This window comes from Rhincodon typus, chromosome 18 (assembly GCF_021869965.1).
Source record: "Rhincodon typus isolate 14 chromosome 18, sRhiTyp1.1, whole genome shotgun sequence".
Classification (NCBI taxonomy): Eukaryota; Metazoa; Chordata; class Chondrichthyes; order Orectolobiformes; family Rhincodontidae; genus Rhincodon; species Rhincodon typus.
Window position 1 is genome coordinate 9,841,943 of NC_063349.1, and position 22,167 is coordinate 9,864,109.

The 22,167-nt window shown below is 41.3% G+C and overlaps 1 protein-coding gene across 1 annotated transcript in view; it reads right to left on the bottom strand.

Annotated features, from left to right (window-relative positions):
- The window catches only part of prickle1b (prickle homolog 1b), a 134,113-nt gene extending 117,283 nt beyond the window's left edge, over positions 1-16,830 (bottom strand). The window contains exon 1 of the mRNA XM_048607824.1: positions 16,544-16,830. The gene's annotated coding sequence lies outside the window, so the exon portion shown is untranslated. The remainder of the gene's footprint in view (positions 1-16,543) is intronic.
- Between the last annotated feature and the right edge of the window lie 5,337 nt (positions 16,831-22,167).

Below are 22,167 nucleotides of genomic sequence, written 5' to 3' on the forward strand. Positions count from 1 at the left end.
CAGGTATACATGTATGTTAATTTGGCCCAGTAAGCCTGTATATGCTGGTCACCATTTGCCTTCCTTTCTCTTGTCAAAGTTTTTTTTGGGCTAGAGTTCACAGTGATAAGCCAGCAAAGAAAAAAATAATTGACTATTGCTCTTTAATCAATCTCACTTTAATCAACTTCTCTTGACAAAGAAGGGGAAAACCACTGGAATGGACCAAGCTGGAAGAAACGACTAACATTATGTTTGAAGTCACTCCTGTAGAAAGCAATAATTTATTATCCTGCATTGCCTTGAACTATGCAAATGGTATAGCTCCCAACAGCCTTGCTGCTGGCTACTTTAAAAATGACCTCAGTGCACACAAGCAATTTATGGCTTCAATTCCAGCTGCTCCTGATCAGAAATCTGAAAAGAAAAATCAACATCTGCTATTGCCCTGTGAATGAATGCATAAAATTTTCAGGCAAGTCTGTAACCCTGCACACAATCCCGACCACCCCAACTCCACAAAGGAAAACCGAGAGTTGCAGTTAAACAAAATAGTAACAACTCAAGTATTTTAGCTGCATCCTGTACAGAGTTACTTGCAAGACAGTTTTATTGTTATTTATTGATGTCACTGTTATCAGTGCATTATGGGCCTTGTCTAAAAAGATTTACATCAGAAATCTGAGCCAGTCTGCAGTAGTTCAAGAGTAGCCTTCACAATACCAGCCATAGCCTTCCGACTGGAAAGCTAAATAGTGAGGCATGTTTTGCCCTATATCCACTCCTAATTTCTGGCTAATCTCTCCAAGAATTTCTCAAGTAAATTAGTAATACAGTCAACAGTATGTAGCATTTCCTGTTATTGGAATACTTACCTCTCTTTACTAGAAAAATGTGCCTACATCATGAACTTCCTTCATGTTGGTTTGACATTCTTCGAATACTATGGTATCATGAGCAGCCTGCAGTATACAAAAGCAGCCATGTTTCGAAGCAGTGAGTTATTGCAGTATCACAATATGTAATTAGAGAGGAAAGGCTCACATTTCACACACCGCATTGAGAATGTTCCTAGTCACTGTGTGTGTGAAGAGGTTTACCACTTTTTCCTGGTTTCTTAGCTTTAAACTGGCAATTGTCTGGTCCAACTTGTTCCTCCTGAACCTCCTCACACTGCCATTTTTTGTGTGGGGTTTTGGTTTTCTCTGTGCCTTCTATCCTAGCTCAATACTTCTCTGCTGACTCAAGCAGAGGTTTCATTTCAAGGACACCATCCAGAATGAGGCTGATGCATTGCAAGATCATTTTGGAGATGCAAACTCCACGCAGCCTGAGGATGGAATCAAACCCAGGGTTCCTGGTGCTGTGAGGCAGCAGTGCTAACCACTGAGCCACCGTGCCACCCAGTGTAGAGTGCCTCCACATCTCATGGGTATCACCGGCTCTGGATGACTCTGGGCTCAGATACAGACCTTCGGATAAATGAAGGAGGGGCAGATGATACATCTGGTACTTCACTTATTCAGACATTGGAGGTCCAAAGGGAGAACAGCGAGGCTTAGTAAAAAGGCAAGGGATGAATGTATGCCTTGTTCTGAAAGAAGGTAATTGAGGTGTCAAGCTTTTAAAAAAAAAAATTAAAAGCAATACCAAAACTAATGAACCCATATGACATTATAGCAATACATTGTACAATACAATAATTATAGTCCAAAGATCAGCTTTACTGAACCCTGGTCTGTTGGCCTTATGCCTCTGACAGATGTTTACAATTGCATCCATTAAGAAAGCAGACATGGAGATAGATGACAGACCATTTTCGTCAACTGAAGCATACTTTGGGTTGTCCCGAGATTGTGAAAAGGCGTAATATAAATGTATTTTTTTGTTAGATCACCTGATGACAGTAATGATTAGCTTCAACTTTAACCAGCAAGGTGGACTCAGGTAGGTTTGTGTCAGTAGTCTGTTTTATCACATCCACCTTTACTATTCACAAATTCAGGAGGAGCACCAAATAGATACCATGCTCAACCAAACTGTTTCCCATATAGTTTATTAAGTTAGGTTTAGCTCCTGAATGTCAGCAAGTCGTCCGTCTGTGGGAATGGATCACAAACAAGAACAATAACCCCAGCTTAATGTTATCTTGCCTAATCCAGGTGCATAGGAAGCATGAAGAAAGAACTTGCATTTATTGGACAGCAGGATAATCCTGAAGCTTTTCATAGTCATTTCATTACTAGTGCAAGTATTTTGTCAGCAATTACAGCACACAATTTACATACATTTGGTGTCAAACAGTGTTGAGATACAGATTAAGTTAGTAATCTACTTTGGGGGTGTTGGTTGAGGGATGGATGTGGTCCAAGTTAATCAAAGAACTGTCTGTTCTTCTCTGTAAAAGTGCAGTTGAACACCAGGGTCTGAATTCTCATTGGAAAGGCCACATTTTCAACAATTCAGCTCTCCCTCAGAACTTCACTGATTTGCCTGCCAAGATTCTGGGCCTGATTTGCTGGCAAGAAAGTTGTGAAGTTCTGAGCCCCAATAAAAGGCAACCTTAATTGGCCATTATTGGTGAGTTAAAAAAAAAATCAAACTTTATCTTGTTACTTTTTTGAATGTGTGAGACAATGGAATTTATTGATTGAGCTTAATCAATAATCAGACTTATTCCGAATTGAAAAAGGTTGCCATGGACAACACTCACGATGTCTGTAATTGTTCTCTCCTTGAACACATACAGTGCTGCATTCCTTCAGTCTCACTGTATGGCCTTCATGTACTAAGTTTGACTTGTTTTGAAGTCACCAGTCACCTGGATTTAACATATCCATCTCATAGACATACATACTTATTCATATCCCCTCCAGTCCACAATGTGTCTTATGCTAGCTAAAAGATTGCATTGCACTGTGGCTAAGTTAGCATCAGACTCCCAGCGTCAGTGAGACAAGGTAATGCAATTCTTGAAGCTTGTGTCATGAGGAGTATCTTGTCCAGTTAATATTTACTTGGCAAGACTTTAATGCATTTCACTGGATATCATCCTGCTAAAATGTTTAAGACACATCAACTAAACAAAGAAGACTCATGTGATTAATTACATTAAACATAAACACATGCTCTACATATCAAACTCAAGAATGCAAAGCCAATTCAGTGGCTTGATGAAGTTCAGTCCTTAGAGCTCTAGATCATTGTTACAATGCCATACAAACATTACCAGAGATGTAATAGTGAATTTCTTTGTGTAACTATCGTACAGCTCTGCTTTGGCACAGGGTATTAAGTCTGGTTCGACAACACCGGCACCACAATTGAAAGTGTGCTAAATCAGAAGAGAGCTGCCTTCAACCTCGGGCAGAATGACCCCAGAAATAATTCCTTAAAAGCCTCTGACTGACAATCCAAGTTGGAACCTCAGAAAGTGATCCAACGCATTGAGAACAATTGGTGGCAAGAGAAAGCTGAGGAGTCCCAGCTGTGTACTGACCGACTGGAAATCTCATCCTCTTCCCATCAAAAGTTATGTTAAACAAGAATAAATGCTTGCAGGCACCCCTTTCTGCACGGTCCTAGTGGTGAACTCTGACATGACCTAGGAAGTCATTCTGCCTGGTGTCCGAATGGAGAATAGATTTGACAGGAAGCATTTCACCTTCTAAAGACTGAATGTGAATACCAAAGTCTTCTGCATGATCGTAACATTGCTCTAGTACATGAGTGTGTTACCCTGGTGCACTGATTATTCCTGCCCTGTTTGAAGAAATCTATCAAGCTCTAGAACTGGACATTAATGTCATTAAGACAAAGGTCCTCCATCAGCCAAATCTGTGTCTCACACTAAATGCTCCAGGTTACCCACTGGAAGTAGTCAGTCAATCACTTGTGCTAATTTCATAGCTGTGTGTCCCAGTCAGGTTCTGATCCCTTCTCCCCACCAGCCCTTCCCTCTTCTTCCTTCACATGCTGCTTCTATAAATATACACAGTGCTGAGATGAAGCACGAGTAAAAATTTCCTCCCATTTAACCAAAGATGTGGTATAAAATACCACCATTGTTACAGACTGCTCTCTCGCTGAATGAGATTGGTTGAAACTTAGATCTTTCATTCAGGCTACAAATTCAGTCCAAGCAGTGAAAATTAAATCAGAACAGATAATGGAAGAAAGCCTATTGCAATATCAAAGCAATGCTGGTATAATAAAGGTTTAAGATATTATCGAGAATGTGACACGATGACCAAAGTAACAAAAAAAAACTAATTTTGGAAGGACAAGAATGAAACCAGGGGAAGCAATCTCAGGGAAAAAAAAAGTTGACAAAGAGACAGAACATGAATAAATTTTTAAAAGTTATTTTTAATGGTTATCACTGACAAGAGGGGAAAAATCGACTTAGCCAACAGCAGCAGAGTATCCCCCCGCTCCACCCACTTAAATTTTTTTTTTTAAAAGAAAATTTGCATTCCAGCCCAGCAAAACTGAGGTTAATGAGAATCAGAGGGATTGACACACTGCTGGTAGAGTCATGGAGTAAATCTGATTGTTGGAGTTCCTTGGACATTGTTGCAGGAACTCCTCATGGTAGTTCACTGGGTTCTAGCATCTTCAGCTGCTTCAGCAATGACCTTTCCTCAATCATAATGTCAGAAATGGATTTTGACTGATAATTTCCCAATGTTTGCAACTTCTCAGGTACTGAAGCAATCTGTATCCATATGCATCAGTTAGATGGATGTTTATGGGCTCAGCTTTGGGTTAATTGCCTGCTGACATCACTTTGATGAGCAGGTGAAGAAAACCAGTTTTCCCAGTCTTTGAAAACAATCATGGCATTTAAACAGCCGGATGAAAGATCATTAACCTGAAACACTAATTCGGTTCCCCTGTCCACACATGTCGTCTGACCCTGCTGAGTATTTCCAGCATTTTACAATTTTAGTTAAATAGCAGCATTTGCCTTTAATCTCACTCTGTATTTCTCTAAAATCTCATTTGATTTGATTTGATTTATTGTAGTCAGATGTACCCAAGTACAGTGAAAAGCTTTGTTTTGTGAGCAGTACAGGCAGATCATAGCAAACAAGAACATACAGATCATAGGGCACTTAGACAGAGCGGGGCATACAAGGTTACAACTGCACAGGAGGTGCACAAAGCAAGATCAACATTAACTTGCATTAATGCCTGTTCTTAATGCTTTCTGCCCAGGATGGGAAGTACAGAAGACCAAGCCAGGAAAAATCGGAGACAAATAGTTTGTGAATTGGAAGTGGTAAGATTTGATTTCACCCTTCCAATTAAAGCAAAATTAAACATCACAGCCAATTAACTTGAATAAGGAGTTCAACCACCTGCTCATTTGATGTGACTGCACTGTAACAGAGTTTATAACAAACACTCCAGTGTTTCAAGTTTGACAGGACAATAACTTAGGTCTCAATCTAGAGTCTAGCGCTCTCTGAATATTTTCTTGTCACTGGATTTCCGTTTGAATGCAGTTCAGTAAAATGAAATGGCAGATTTCTCTCTCTTCTCTCACCCTTTTCTCCCTTTCTTTCCTTTTTAGGGCCTTCTTGAACTATAGTGAGATTTCCAGCCTTGGCTACAGCTTGCTGTAATTGGCTTTGCAATTACTTTATAACCTATGTGAAAAAGTATTCGCAGTACAACCTATTAATTGGTCAACACAAGCAATTACTTCAGTAGAGGTCTGGCAAACAGACTGGAAAGCCTACCTCCTGGAGTTCACTTGCAAGTACTTAAATTACATTTAAAAAAAGCTTTCAGTCCTTTTCTAAAAAAAATTATGAAAAAAGGAAGTTGATCAGCGATCTGGAGTTGAAATTAATTCTGCCGATCACCCTCTGTCTATGAAGAGCTAAATGTGTCTTTTACTCACAGGACAGATCATACTACAAAGCCACAGAAGAGAGTTTACATGAAACAATGGGATTGGGATTTTGTCAATGGTATGATATTCCAGAACTAAGTGCCGCTGCCACTTACCTTCTTCCAGATTGTGATTATAATTACATTGCTAAGTGCCAGTGGCATGTGTGCAACATCAAAGCGACTTAGTGATGGGTAGCTTTTCACTGGTAAAACCTGCGGTCAGTAGACAGTGCAGCATCTCCTGTTCAAACAGAATCCTTTCCCAAACACTGGTTGCCCTTTGCGGAAATGTCTAGACGTTGCAGCCTCCCTTGCACATTCCTCTCCAGGCCATCGGGGAAAGGCAGGAGGTGCTCTCTCTTGAAGATGGTATCAGGTGGGCAGTGCTCAAGAGGATGTACCATCCTCTGCTTTGGTGGCCCTGTCTGCCACCATCCACCCACACCCAACAAGGTGGTGCATGTAAATTCAGGAGCAAAAGCTGGTAAGCCCACCATAGACAAGTGCCAGCAGATGTAGGAGCAAATAACAAGGTCTCCAGAAGATTAGAGGACATTGTTGTGCCCCATGCTAACGATGGGCTTCTGGTTGTGGTTACAAGAAGCCTGGTAGGCATAATGGCAAAGGAATGGAAAAGTATGGCAGAGATACCAGGGACTCTCAGCAACTTTGTGCTGGGTATGGAATAGTCCATGCTAGCATGAGTTCTGCCAAATTCCAGGTATTTGAGTAGATGGCCTCAACCATTGAGGGGACAAAATATGAACTCTGACCTGCATTGCATTGATGCACCATGGGCTTAATACAACAATGGCTAGGTGAGAGGTGTGTGAGGCCTTGCGAACTACTTCCAGGAGCCCCCTTTCAGCTCATGGAGACAGGGAGGTGCCATCTTGCATCTGGATGAGGAGAAGCGCATGCCAGCTGACTTTGGGCCCTCATCTCAGGACAACCCCAAAGCTGGTTGCACATCCTCATCCCCTCCATCAATGTCACCAGTAAATGAGAGCGATGAGGACATGCCTGCATCAGTGCAGGCGACCTCCAGTAGGCTGGAGCCTTCAAGGCCCTATACCTTCAGAAGACATCACCACAGTTAACCAAGTGGTATGACACTGAGCAGAAACTCCCCTCCCCTCAGCTGTCAATGTGGGGGAAGGTTTACACTTCGATATAGTGGAAGGAAACAAAGATTGATAAAAAAAATGTGAGCACAAAGTTGACACGGATGATATTTCTATTTTGCTTCGAAACAAAACAAAATATGAAATTGTTTCCTGTAATTATTCATAATTATTGAGAATTCTTGGGGCCTGTTATAATATCAGATGCAACAGTGACGGCACATGCTTTATGTTTCCCACAACGTGTTGGCTAGGGAGGAAATGGAGACGCGGACATTATTCCTGAAAGATGTGTTGCATTTTCATGCATTCTTTATTGAATGTTGATGTGAATAATCATGCTGGGGATCATGGCTTCAAAGCAGACTTAGTCACCCCTCCCCAACTGATCGGTGCACTTTTAATGGCTGTGAACGAGGCAGGTGCAGCTGCGTTCAGAGCCATTCAAATCGTAGTTCTGGATCCAAACAAAGGCATACCCTTCAAACCTGCATCGCCACTTAATAAGATCATTTGCTTGTAACTTCAAATCCACATTCCTATCTGATCCCAGTGACATTTCACCTCACCAGGTCCTCTTTCTTAGGTGCCTCCAAAAATTCCACCTAACTGTTCTATCATGAAACTCGTACACCTTGCACCATTTGGAAAGACAGACTAACGGTTTCAGATACTGACCTCTTTGGAAATGGAACAGTAGACACACACACACGCACTTCACTTTGTTATACAGCTAATATGTCTTATGTTTATTTAAGAAGGGCAAAAGTATTAAAATATATTTCTGTGTGTTCCCAGGATCATTCAGTGAGCTTTACCATTGGGTAATTGAGCTACATTAGCTAACCTAGGGAGAGGCAATAGCCCAGTGGCATTATCACTGGATTGTTAATCTAGAGACACTGGGTTTGAATCCTGTCATGGCAGATGGTGAAATTTGATTTCAATAAATGCCTGGAATTGAGAGTCTCATGATGACCGTGAATCCATTGCCTATTGATTCACTAATTTCTTTTAGGGGAAATAAATTGCCATCTTTACGTGGTCTGGACTATGTGACTCCAGACCTACAGCAATGTGGTTGACTCTTAAGTGCCCTCTGAGTAATTAGGGATGGGCAATAAATGCTGCCTAGCCAGTGATGCCCTCATCCCTGCGAATTAATAGAAAAAAGCCTGAGCCAGAATGGCAGAGAATGGAAAGTGACATGTTGCTGTGGTCTCTGTAACTGCTAAGCAAGAAACAAATCTGGCATTGTTCCTGACTGATGTCAAATAAGGCCTAACAATAGAGTGGGGTCATGCTGTGGTGCCCTCTGCTTCATGAGATGGTCAACTTACTTGCCAATAATCATGTTCCGGGCCTCACACATGAACAGCAGCTACCTGGATAACTTGGCTCCAGGAACCATACTCCAGCAGCTTGAGACAGTGGAACCAAACCACAGCAGCTAATATTCACGTAACCATATCCCAGCAGCTAGTGACCACAGAAATATACTCTAGCACCTTGATAATTGTATATGAAGTGAGTAGTTAATTCTGTTCAGGAGATGGGCATTAACTCGAGATTCACTTTTATATTGATGCAGACTAACTGGGAACTTGCATGCAGCTGCTTCCCTGGGAAGCACATCCCAGCACGAGCCAGTCTGGACCTTGAAAACAAAAAACAGAACGAGAAAAGCTGAAAAGCACAAACTGGGAGCAATATACTTTTTCCAAGAACGATTTTCAACTCATTAGGGCTGCGTCACTATATTCTAAGAGTTTATATTTCAATCGATTCAAGTGCAGAAACCTCTTTGTTGGAAAATAACTCCCTCGCTGGATCAAATCAAGTCTAAAAGCTACTTTTGTGGAACTAAGTGGAATTTATACATTTTAAATCCAAGCTAATTGCAGCCATTGAAAGGGGAGGCCAAAATCTGTGCAGATTATAGAATCACATGCAATTAAGTAACCTCATTTACATTAAGTCTTATTCCTGAAATGCATTCGGAAATGTTCTTTGGCATATGCTCAGCCAGGCAATGCCAATAATTTATTTAATTGGAAACATTTTGAGCGAATACTAGCCAGACTTGTAAAGGGTATAACTGCAAAGCAAGGGATGCAGATAATCTCAGATAATGTACAGTGGCGCAGGATAAATCTGCCCTGTGTGCAGAAAGCTTGTAGATCTCAAATAGCTGAGGAGCATCTCAGCCAAGGAAACCTGACTGTCAGGAAGTGGACCACAGTGGGCGAAGCTGACCTCTGGGTGCTGTAAATCAGAAAGTCAGATGTGATTTGCAAGGCTGGACTCCAGTACCTAAACGTTACAGCAACTGTAACAACAGAATCCCACTTTCTGCACAATACTAACTCCCACATTAATAATCCACAGCATGAGGTGAGCGCATTTGCAATTTATCCAACAAACTTTGGTGGTGACAAAATGATCTTAAAAAGGCCTTTTGTTCCTCCCACACCCCTCGGACAAATGACTGGGCCTGAATTCCCTTGGATCCTGAGGCCCCAAGTTAAAGGAGGCAACCAACAATACTGTAGTTTCCCCCAACATTTTTAGAACTGATTTATATTTCCATAACCTCAGGCTTTGTTAACTCCTGGAATGTTCAAAGGGTCTTAAATGGTAGAGGGAGCAGCTGTCAGGTGAAGCATTTTGTCCTAATTTTGAATGCATACTCCAACTCCAAGTTCGGATGTCTGTGAGGAAAATGTTGTTTCTGTTGCTGCTTTGTTGGAAACTATCAATAATCAAAAGTGCGTGTTTCCAACTCCATGTTAAATGCCACAGCGACTTCCTCTCTAATTAGTTTCCATGTTCAAGCTGTTTTCCATTTGAATTTACCCTTGTGAGTGATCAGTCTACTTTTGTAAAAAGAAATGTTGAACACACAAAGGTCCTACTTAGGCTTGTATCTCCTCTCATAATTTAAAAATGTGATTGAGTGACTGCTGGCAAAGGGTAGCTGCAGTATAACGTACGTTTCTCTCACACAAAAAGCAGGCATAGAAATATATTAATGGACATATTTTCCTCGGAAAGCCTCTCCATGTGTTTATGAAGCTGTGCCCAGATTGTAACACACAGAATTCTCCCTAGGCGTACACTAACTCAGCCCTGGGCAAAGCTTTAGTTTTGCTTTTCTGCCATTTCACATAACAAAGAATGTTAACGAGCCACCAGGTAAATTATTCCCTTTGCAATAAATTTAAATTCTGATGTTGGGTAACACCCCCAACAGAATGATTAGTGTTGGGTTAAAAGAAGCATTTATCTCACGAGCACTGAAACACATCCAGTCTGTCCAGGAGGGCATATATGAGAGACCTGGACGGATTGCACAGTGTTCTGCACATATTTTAGTCAAAGTACGATAATGTAGTGGTATTGTTAATGGATTATAAATCTGCAAAATGTGAGTTCAAATCTCAATAAGAATTTGAATTGAATGGAAGTCACTGTGAAGCAGTGAAACAATTATAAAAACCTTCGGGGGAGGAAACTACTGTCTTTACCAATGTGATACTTCAAACCCAATGTGGTTGACTCTTAACTGCACTCTGCAATGATGTAGAAAACAGTGGCAGTTCAAGAAGACGGCTTCAGAGGACTTGAGCTCCTTCTAGCACATTGCCACTCAGGAACCTTCAGGTTGCTATTGATATGCTATCAACTTTGATTCACCTTTGTGCCTAAGTTCAGTGCATATAACTCAGTGACTGCCAAAACAGCTGGCAGTAAATGTGGAAATGGTCGCGGAGGGAGTGCAAGATCAAACTGCCCAAATTGTTGCTGAGAACGGATGGGGAGAGCTCACACTTCTGTCGCATCACGGTTGACAGCCGGAAGCAGCACAGAATTTTTTCTCCTGAAAGGTTTTGCAATCTTAGTCTACACAGGAGACATGAGAAAGACTTGAGTCTCTTGTGGTCAATGTTAGGACATGCATATTGCTTGCACAACTTGCACACAGAGGAGGTGATGACCTAGTGGTATTATTGCTGGACTGTTAATCCAAAGACCCAGGTGATGTTCTAGGGACTCGGGTTCAAATCCCGCCACGGCAGATGGTGGAATTTGAATTCAATAAAATATCTGGAATTAAGAATCTAATGATACATTGCCGGTGGTCGGGGAAAAACCCATCTGGTTCACTATGGAAGGAAACTGCTATCCTTACCTGATCTGGCTTACATGTGATTCCAGACCCGCAGCAATGTGGTTGCCTCTCAACTGCCCTCTGGGTAATTACGGATGGGCAATAAATGCTGCTTAGCCAGCGATGCCCTCATCCTGTTAATGAATAAAGGAAGTGGCCACCACTGTTTTCCTCCTGGTCAATTTTCAGTTGGTGCTCAATCAGTTTCAAGGTTTGATTCCTTACTTAAACATTGTGCTATATCGCTGTTTGGATAAAAGATTAGACAATGTCATCCAACAATCCTACTCACAATGATCAACCCACACCATATTCTGAAGGAAATACTTTACTAGGTTATGAAAATGGCTTACAACCACAAATTACAGCCTATTTCCTCTGGCACATCGAGTGTTATGGCACCTGCTTTGCCACTTGCAATTTGGGAGATAGGTTCTTTCAAAGCACTATTGTCAAAAATGGCAAAAGTTTTACTGTTTTGGCACAGATTTTAATTAAACACATTCTTGCTTGGTGGATGAGGGCCAAAATTACAATTCCTTAGGATCAGAGAGTTCTCCCTTTTAACAATTTCTGCTTGTTCCTCTGGACACCCCTTTATACATTAGCCTTGCATCTCCTCCCTCCTGCTGCCACAATCAACTGTCCTCTGGAACTTGCCAGAGAATAGCCCTGTCTCTATGCTGTCCCCTACAGCCGACATTATTACCCAAGTCAACTTGTGACAGCACTGTTCATTATGAAGATGAATAGTCATTTTCTGTGCAGACCACGATTATGAAATGATTTACTTTCAGACATCCTTGTGCTATGACCAGAGCTCATTAGTGCAGAGATGCGACAGAAGAGTGTGATTTATCACTTTTCACTCTGAAAGGCAATGTTATCCTGTCACTTTTCTTTGTGTTTCTTTTAAAAGTGGAATCAGCTGTCTGTAAATTTAATTAAAGAATTAACCCAGAGTGTAGACAATAGTAGCCATGTCCTCCCTCATTCAGCCAAAGTTATGTTTTGTTTTCATGTATCTGTGAACTCTCAGGGTTAATCAGGCCAAGTCCAATTCACTGTCTGAATATTCAGTAACGTGTCTGTGTTACAGTTTGCTTTGGAACATGTGAAGCCCATGCTATAAAACATGTGGTCTCCTCATCCACATTGCCAAGGTGCTAATTGATTTGGGTTTACCCATCTAGCTCACAGTCAGGATAAGAAACAAAATTGAAGTTAGGCTGGTTTTTAAACGAAGGTTAGGAAGGACAAAATGTTGTAAGCTGATTTTCTGCACGTCGAGTGGTCAAATGAAAAAGGATGGAAGACTTTTATTCCTCAAATGTGTTTTGTGACTTCAGATTATCCCTAGTCGCTTTACAGCTGAAGTAGAGCAACATGATAATCACGAGATCATTTGTTTATTTTAGTGGTATTGCTTGAGGGATAAATATTGGCCAAGACACCAAGGAGAAATCTCCTTTGAATTAGTGCCAGTGAATATTTTATGTTTGACTGAGAGAGTGTAATGGCAATTACTGTAATATCTCACCTGCATGCACTTCTGGCACTCCAAAGATGACAAACTAGAGTGCCAGCCTACACTTTGTGTACAAATCTCTTCCTGGAAGGATTTAGCTTACAGATTTCCAATCTCTAGGGGGGAGGTCCTCACTTCTCTCTCATTTAAATTTGGTATGGGTATTGGGAAGGAGAGAGGCACAATGAATTTGCAGGAGGTTCAGTGACTATGACTACTCAGTCACTGAAGGTGCAGATCAGGAAGAATCCATGTACAATTTTTTAAAATTTTATTTTGATCTAGTGGATCTCAATCCCAAGGATGCTATTAATGGTCTTAGCGGTATTAAGTGAAGGCGAGGCAGTAAAGTTGTCATTCCTGATTGTAGAGTGACTACAATTGAAGCAAGTGTGTGGGAATGTGCATGCGCCATGTGTACATGTGTATGATGAGAATTGGAAATGGCAGAATGCAGATAATGTGAGATAGTGGCATAACTGTGATGTCACTAGACTAATAATCCAGAGATCCAGGTTAATGCTGTGGTAACCGGTGGGATTTGCATCCAATGAACAATTCTGGAATTGTCTCAGTAACAGTGTCCGTGAAACTATTGTGGATTGTTGTTAAAAGCCCATCTGGTTGACTGTTGTCCTTCAAGGATAAAATCAGTCCCCTGCCCTTACCTGGTCTGGCCTACTCCAGAGGCACAGCAATGTGATTGGCTCTTCACTGCCCTCTGAAATGGCCTGGCAAACCACACAATTGCAGGGCAACAAATGCTGGCAATGCTCATATCCCATGAAAGAGTAAATAAAAATGCTGATTAGCCGGAAACATTCACTTAGCTGCTTTGCCTATGGGCAAAAGGTAATTTAAGGAGAGAGTGTTCAATCATCTTTGCACCAGCCCAGACCAAGCTGCTATCATTCATCCCAGCAGGAAGGTGAGCTAACCTGCTGGTCAGTTGGTTGAACCACAGGATATGACAAGCCTTGGGGAGGGAAAGGTGGCAGCGGGTGAGGGGTGGGAGGGTATGGTGTTCAACGGCTGGGGTGATGTTGGAGAAATAGTGTGGGGAAGTTACAGGCTCTCTGCCAGGCTTGGCAGGCCAGGTAGGGTGGGGTAAGTAGAAACCAAGGTTTGAGAGGGTTCAGCAGTCTGGGGAAAGGGGTGGTGGGACAGAGCCCAATCCTTCACTGGGTTTGGCAGGGCAGGAGCAGAGGGAACAGCCCAAAAGCCCATATTTTTGCAGAGAGAGTCAGAAATTTTCTGGATCGTTGGAACAGCAAATGGTGCAATCTGCTCCAGGGTGTGGGGTGCAGGACAGAGCGAGCCTGGTGTCTTCAGAAACAGAGTGAGGGATCCAAATGGGTGGCCAGGACAATATGGGCTAGTTAGATGCCATGTTGGTTCTCTTATCCCTGTTTTTATTGTGACTTATAAGGTCCTTCAGGCCTCACTTATCTCACTCCCTTGCTACACATGCCATGCCACCTATCCTAATGTAGCTTCATAGTCCCTATTCCAAAACAATGCCAACTTATGCCTTCCATACCTAATCAACAGTGAACACTATGTTATTATGTACTATGGTTCTGTACAATGTTATTTGTGGAACTGCTCAGAAAAAAGAATCCCTATTCCCAAATTTAAAAAAAAACGACTGTTCTGACAACCCTAGGAACATTGAGGTCACTTTGGTGATCTAATGCACTGGCACAGAGCCTCGATGGTAATAGAGATAAACAAACTGAAAAGTAATGTTTCTACCTACTGGAGGTCTAATAATTAATTGTAGCATTGAAGCATTTGCATTCCACTAGAAATCATAAAAACAAAATGATTCCTTCTCACAAAGAAATTCAGACCTTTTGCTTCAGCCAATCCCACCCCTGAACTAAAGTTAATAACCTATTTACTACCTACATGAAAAGTCACTGTTTGAAATATATCTAATTAATCGTATTTATAGTGCTTTGAGTTATTTCTATGATGGGTTAAAGCTCTGTTCAAGTTCAAACTCTTCTTTCAAACACAAAACCTTAGAGCATTTTAAACAAACATTCTCTTTTTCTCAAAAGCTTAAATAGTTCTACTTCAAATACACAAGGCTCTTTTAACTGAAACTGCTGGATCCTACAGATTGGATTTCTCTCACTCATTTGAGGGGATATTTTAATACATTGCTTTTCCAGTCGAGGAACTGTGTGTTTACTTGTGTTCTGTGGCATTGTTACACAAACCTTGTCTTTCACTCCTTCCCCCTCTCCATCTCCTACTTTTTGTACTTATTAGAAACACAAGCCCTAAACAAGAAGTACTACTTGTTGCAAGGATTAACACAATGTCAGAATATGAAACTAATTGGATTACTAATCCTTTTAGATTTTTCTGACAAGACAGTTTCCAATAGGAGTCACGGTGGTTCCTCCCAGTCAATTAAGTACCACTGAAGAAAAGTTGGATTAATTTTTTTTGCATTGAAGAAACTACTTCAAACAGAGAGAATCAGATCTGGATTGGCAAAGAATAAAGCCTGTATATTCTTTTAGGAAACACATACATTCTTTAAATACAAATGGGATTTGACACTGACCTTAAAATCATCTGTGCAAACATTGCACTCATTTTTTTTGAGTGATTCTGCATTCTATGAGATCTTGAAAAGTAAAAAACAAGTTTTCCATACTAACAGTGCAAGATATTTTGATTCTCTCTGAACTCTACCATCAGTTCAAGAGAGAGACGTCTGTCTTTAAAGTAGAGACTTTGTCAATTTGAGCCCTATGGTAAATTTGAAGACATGCTGTATTGAACCTCAGACAGACAGCTTGATAAATGGTCAGTGTAAGTTTACAATCCCCTGGTGGGAGTAAATATTGTCGGAGAGAAAGGGCTTGACAAATATTGCATCACTCTTTTCAGAGCCGTGTTAATTCAGGGAGCACCAGCCTGTCCCTTTATTGAAACTGACTGCTTAATTCCAAATAGATCCCACTAACTGTCAGATAAATAGAAAAGAGAGCGTTAAATTCAGATTGACGGTAGGGAAGGAAATTCCCCCTCTCCCTACATGGGGATAAAGAAAGAATTACACTGGTGAGGAGGAGAGGAACCCTGACATGTAACGGCTGAGGATAATGGAAATTGCCTGGACTTAACAGAAAATGACCACTTGTCATCCAAGTGACGGACAACAGCTGCTTGCACATCTGGAGTCTGGTTCTTAGGAAACAGCCCCAACTCTTAAGAGGAAAACGCCAACAGCGCCTTAGTCTACGGACCTCAACGCATCTGGGTGCAAAACTCCTCAATTGCAAAGCAACTAAAAAAACACTTGATAATTCACATTGTCTTCACAAGTTCGGCCTTAAATGTAAATGTTAGCAGTGCACAGCTAGTCAATTTCCCTGCAAGTCCTTTACCTTGGCCATCACCGCACGATGTTTTCTTAAAGGTCTCATGTCTAGGGAAGGAAGTTCAATAATGAAAGAAAAAACAAACAAAAATCGGAACATCTCCGCAACAGAAGTCCCTTTGAAACTTCTAATATTAACTTTATACCTTTCACAGCAACAAGTAGCCAAAGGGCATTTCCCTTTTACACTTACTCTTCTTACACTGTTAGATCTCATTATATCTGTAAAGGAAAGGTGACATTAAACACACAGGAGGTGGTCACACCGTGATTGCATTCTCATCATCTGCCTTGCAGAACTGCAAATGCCAGACCAATGAAAACTGATATAACCTTTTCTTTTCCTGCCAGCGCTGATAAAATTCCTTCAGCTATCAAAGAGACATCAAAAATGAAACAAAACAAACAAAAAAAAAAGAAAATCTCTGACTTACTCCAGCCAAGTTGACATAAGCTGAGGGAGAGAGATGAGTTAAAATATTCCTTTTAAAATCGATTACAATCGCATTTGCTCTGCAGATTCCGATTCTCAGTTGCGTCCTGTTGCTCCTTCCGCAAGTTAGGTAGGCACAAGTTCAGCACAAAATGACTGGAGACATTTTTGTTTTGTTTCGGCGTGATTCTGGAAAAGGAGTGAGAAAGTGCTTGGTGAAGCGTTCAGCCAGCAGAGTTTGCTTCAGGGATGATCAAGACTGTCGTTCTGACTCCCTCCCCTGTAATGATCTCAAGCTTTCCTAAAGAGTGAAATTACATTAACATCACTGTCAACCTATTGGCTGAAATACCAAATCCCATCCAATCCAAGAAGCCTGAAATACCACAGTTGGGATGAAAACCTGGAACAGGATCCCATCACACGGAATGGTAGGCATCCTCCCCAGAGGTTTAGTTTCAAAGGATAGGTATCACGTGGCTATGGATCTATGGAAAGATAACTTTCGCCTGTTCCTGGAATTATTTAACGATAAATTATGCAGCAGAATTTTTTTTAAAAATCTATGCTTTATGCCTCAGCGATGCCTGAAAGATCTTCCCTGCAAAATTATTTATTAAGTGATGGTGGTGCAGGGGTCAAACATAGTCGGTTGTTACTTTGCCAAGTCTGAGAAATTTCCCCACCCTCATTTAATCCCCAGCGAGAGTGTCAGCCTCTCAATGTACAGCCACACTCTTGATAGAAGAATTATTTTCTTTACTATTTGCCCTCTTTTTCTGAATGTATTTTAGTCCTTGCTGCAGAGTTTCACACCAGTTACCCTGCTGGACACTATAGTCATTGCCCTACAAACCTAATGGCGAAATTTGTCTGATCATGGAGAGTATTGCAGTGGACTGTATAGCGATGTACCCTCACTTTGATTGCTGGATAATATTTGGGAACTAGAACCCTGACTGATTTTCTTTTTTTCTTGTTTTTCATCCCTAAACCAATGATGCTAAAGTGAACTGAAGACTAAAGTTGAAGGCAAGACACATCCCAGACAGGTCTGAGCCCTGATCTCATTCTTAGATTTAGGTGGCAGCTATCAAATTTCAGTGTTGTTCTAATTTTTGCCATATAATCACAGGGTATGTTTTAATTCTAACAAGCACCATTCAGATGTGGTCCAAAGTCATTGTATGTTCCCTTGTCACCAATGCCATTAGGTCACTTTTGACGGAACCAGAGTGTTTGCAAACTTGGCACTAATTTTAACCCCTTCAAATTCATAGTATGTCCAACACAAAGGCTGCCACCTTACACATCCATAATGTCCTTGTCTCCATCTCTGCCTCAGCCCCATCTACTACTGACACTTTTGTGCTTTTGCTCCCACAAAAGAAAACTCCATCATTCCAATGCATCCCCCTGCGCCCCCCCAGCTACCATGTTCCATTCTCAATAAACTCATCCAAAATTCTGTTGCATCTGGGATAACCCATACCATGTCCTTTTCACCCCATCACTCCAGTACTCATTTATCTACATTGGCTGCTAGTCCACAATCGCAGATTTTGAATTAGCCCTCTTAAAGATTAAATCCCTCCATGGCTTTGCCCGTCTCTATCTCTGTAACCTTTTCCAGCCTGTTAACCCTCTGTTCCCCTCTTGTGCATCCCTGACATTTTTCACCCTTCCATTGGCAACCTTGGTTTCAGCTATCTAATTCCCTCCTTAAACAGTTCCAACATTTCCTTTAGGGTTAAGAAACTCTTTGTATGCATCACTGTGACTGTCATATTGATCTGATGTCTACTTCTTTAGTTTGCTGTCAATTTTTATCCCGGTGAAGTGATTCTGTATTTGTGTCTACATTACAGCCATTCTATGAATCCAAGCCGTTCCTGTTGTTTGCAATTGAATACAATGGTGACTTTTGAAGATATCGCAGTAACTTCACCAATGAGAAAATACCTTCCTATGGATGATGTTGAAGTGCTTGTTCAAAGTGTTCATTTTCTCCTCCACTGTTATTAGGCATCTTCTGAAATCACCATCTTTACTGTTATAGTTAGGTCTGGAATCAACAGAGTTTTGGTTTAAATTAGGAATAATATTCTCAGTCTGAGTTGGCAGATTCTCATTTTCTCTTCCTTTCAGCTGTTGAACTAGCTAATTTGCATTTAGACATATTTCCACAATTCTCTGATACCTCACCCAGGGAGGCCATTATTCACATAGACCACTGAGCTGGTGTTAACAGGCTCTTCAGCTTCCTTGTGGAATCCTGCCTCAACTTGACACAATTTGGATAGTAAACAGTAGTTGTGGCCCTGGGAAGATGATGCCAATTGTTAGGACCCTGCCCACTGCCCAAACTGAGATTAGCTCAATTCATTACGAAGTGGGGGCTTTCATGATGTTCATGATTCAGCTTCTTATTGGAAAGTCTGCTAAGACTTTGTGCTTTGAAATGAAATATAGAGTAGAATTCTGTAGCCTCCCTTGCGGTGAACTTGCAGACGGAGAAAGCACTTTATCAGGCGGGTGGGTGGCAGGCAAATATGCTTCCACTTTCTTGCTTCCACCCTGATTAGATTCAGGGCTTCCTGCCCCATCACCATTGAGGCCCTTAAGAGGGTAACTAATGACTGCAGAGTACCTCAGTGTGTAGTAGCTGGTATGAATCCAGTTGTAGGTGGGTTGTATTGCCATTTGAGAGTACAATAGGTAAAGCTGTGCTCCCTTTTTGCCTCCTGGCAGAAGGAGAGGGAAAATTCCTTTTTCAAAGGCACTCAGTGCCCATTGAGTGTCACCCTCTGCCTTTGCTGCTGATGCTCCCACAGCCCTTGTCTATTATCCCACTCTGTGGAAGCCATCCTACACTGACTTACTCCCGGCCTGGCTCATGACTTGATCCAGGCCTCCCAAATGGCTATTGTTCCCACAGCAACCTCTGGTGACACTTCTGATTGGCTGGCACTCCCCAGAGGGCACAACATCCCACCTTCAGAGTCTTAATCCTGGGGAAATGCCCGCTGGTGCCCTTTGAAGTGCCTGATTGATTCATTGTTTTGTGGATCTTCCCCAAAGGGAACGCTACACATGTAGACTACCATCAGTTATTCTCATAAGATTGCACTCATAAGGCCAGTTTTTTATGCTACTGGGGGGAGAATTTGCAGCTGCTCCATGACTTTAAAATTCTCTTTGTAAAACCCTCTTGTTTCAGTGTTTCCATTCCCAACTCAGACTATGATTACTTACTTTAAATCATGCTTCCCTCCTGCTGAAGCATCTTGAGACATATTACTATATCATTAACAGACACATATATATGTATGCACATGTGTAATATATGTCTGTAAATTATCCCTTTCTGTACATATAGATAGCTCTGCATAGATCTATACAAGCACACATTACTGTCACGGAGAACGGAAACTGCAGTATCCATATGGTTTCACACTGCATGGCCTGGGAAGTGACCCATTCTGAGCAGCTGTTTAATACTCTGTTGTCTACAGTACACTGTGAGCTGTTTCAGATTCTCCGATGAGTGTGTGCTTTCTCTCTGTGGGCTGGTTGTACATCTGGACCCTCCAGGCTACACCGCTACTGAACTATTGTTTTTTTCTGAAAACCTGCGCTGTTTGGCGAATTAGTCTTTCAGAATACCCTTGTGGCATTCCTTTGTAGATAGGTGAGACTTGAACTCAGACCTTCTGGCCCAGAGGTAGGGACACTACCACTTTACCACAGGTTCTTCTCCCTCCAAACCTGTGTGACAACTTTGGTTTGAAGTAATTTTCAGTGTCAAAAGAGGAAATGACTTACGTTGCTGCTTTGCATGATGCTACACATCAGATTGAACTAATTGTAAAGGTAGCTGAAAATTTGATTTACCTTACAGCTGAACACATGCAATTGAAAACCTGCTTTAGACTAGTAAAGGGAATGAAACCCAATTTGCATGAATACCACAGCTAGAAGTCAAATTCAATCAACAAAATTGAAAATTTTATGTCACCTCCTCAGAAATTAAAATTCCTTTTCATGATGGGAAGCTACACTTCTAAAAAAATGATGAAACAAAGTCTGACATGAAGCTTCAGAAGATGTTTCAAATATTTAGAAACTCTGTCAATGCAGAGAAAACGAAAGGCTAATGCTTTGGGAATAGCTGGGTATCTGCAGCTAAAATGCTCACACATTTGGGCTTTTTTTTGATGTTGTAAGGGTGCAATTCATCTTTGGCAGTAGCAAAAATAAAAGACATTTGCAAATTGCTAATTTTGGAAAGGAATATCAAGCAGAATTTAGAATGATTTGGCGAATGGCAATTTCTTGTTTTCAGCTTTTTGGAGTGAATTTTCTGCTGACACTTTTGGCAGAGAGCCTTGGCCTTCGGGAATTGGCACCATGTGATTATCCAAAATGCCGGAAAAATTATGCAGTGGTTGTTCCAGGTTTTCAATAGGTACTTGCAGCTGAGAGTTCAAGTTAGCCTGAAACTCTCCTAACAGATCTGCATGTTTCTGTTTAATGTTTTTTTTTCCTCTGAAGATAAGCTCTAACACACTGAGCTTTACATTGGGAAGAGGATAGATGTATTTTCAGGACTTACTGATGACAATCCAGTGACTATAATATCCAATGCATTGCAGATGTACTGCAGTTAGGGTAGAGGGATCTTCCACACCTGATGATTCCTGAGTTTACGTAACTTCCTGTATCACTCTATGAGGGATCAAAGGCTCTTGTGGTAAAGTGGTAGTATTCCTACCTTTGGGTCAGAAGATCTGGGTTCAGTCCCACCTGCTGTGGACAAGAGTTGGAACAGGTTTGTTGATAAATACTTTGTGGGGTCAAATGCAACATACCAATTGATTGCCATAGGCATGTCTACTATAATACTAGACTGGTTATGATCAGACCTATCAAATTACTTTGGAAAGTTCAAATTTTCACTTAAAAGTTAAGTGCAGTAGAAGCCAAATGCCTCAGGGTATCTCACCCAACTGGATTTACATGAACCAAATCTGTGGCTGTGAATGTTAACTGTGCACAATGATGGACAGCGTGCAACATCAAGTTGGCTTCTCGATACGCAGCATACCTGATTTTTCTTTCAGTTGAAATAGTGGGAGGAAAAATATGAGTCAGATGTCTAATGGCCATTGAGTTCAATATCTCCTATTTTACACATCACCCAACATTAACATTGTCACCAGTGAGCACCAGCAGGCTGATTACTAATGGAAGCGCATCACTGATGAATCTGTTCCTGCTTTCACCTGAAGCCCATTGGAGAACCTTTGGCAGGGTTATTACAGATTGCACAGAGAAAGAGACCCAACTGAGATGTCCCTCCTTCACAAGACATCCTGCTTAATTTGGAAAGAGGATAGATACATATTCGGAACTAACTAGTGAAAATCCAGTGACGCTAAATCCAAAGCAACAAGGGGGTATTATTGTTAGGGAGTAGGCATCTTACACAACTTACCCATCCTCCTTTATCCTGTGGAATTCTCTGCCACAGGAAGTGGTTGAGGCCAAAACATTAGACGTTTTCAAGAAGGAGTTAGCTATTGTTTTAGGGCTAAAGAGATCAAAGGACATGGAGTCAAAGTG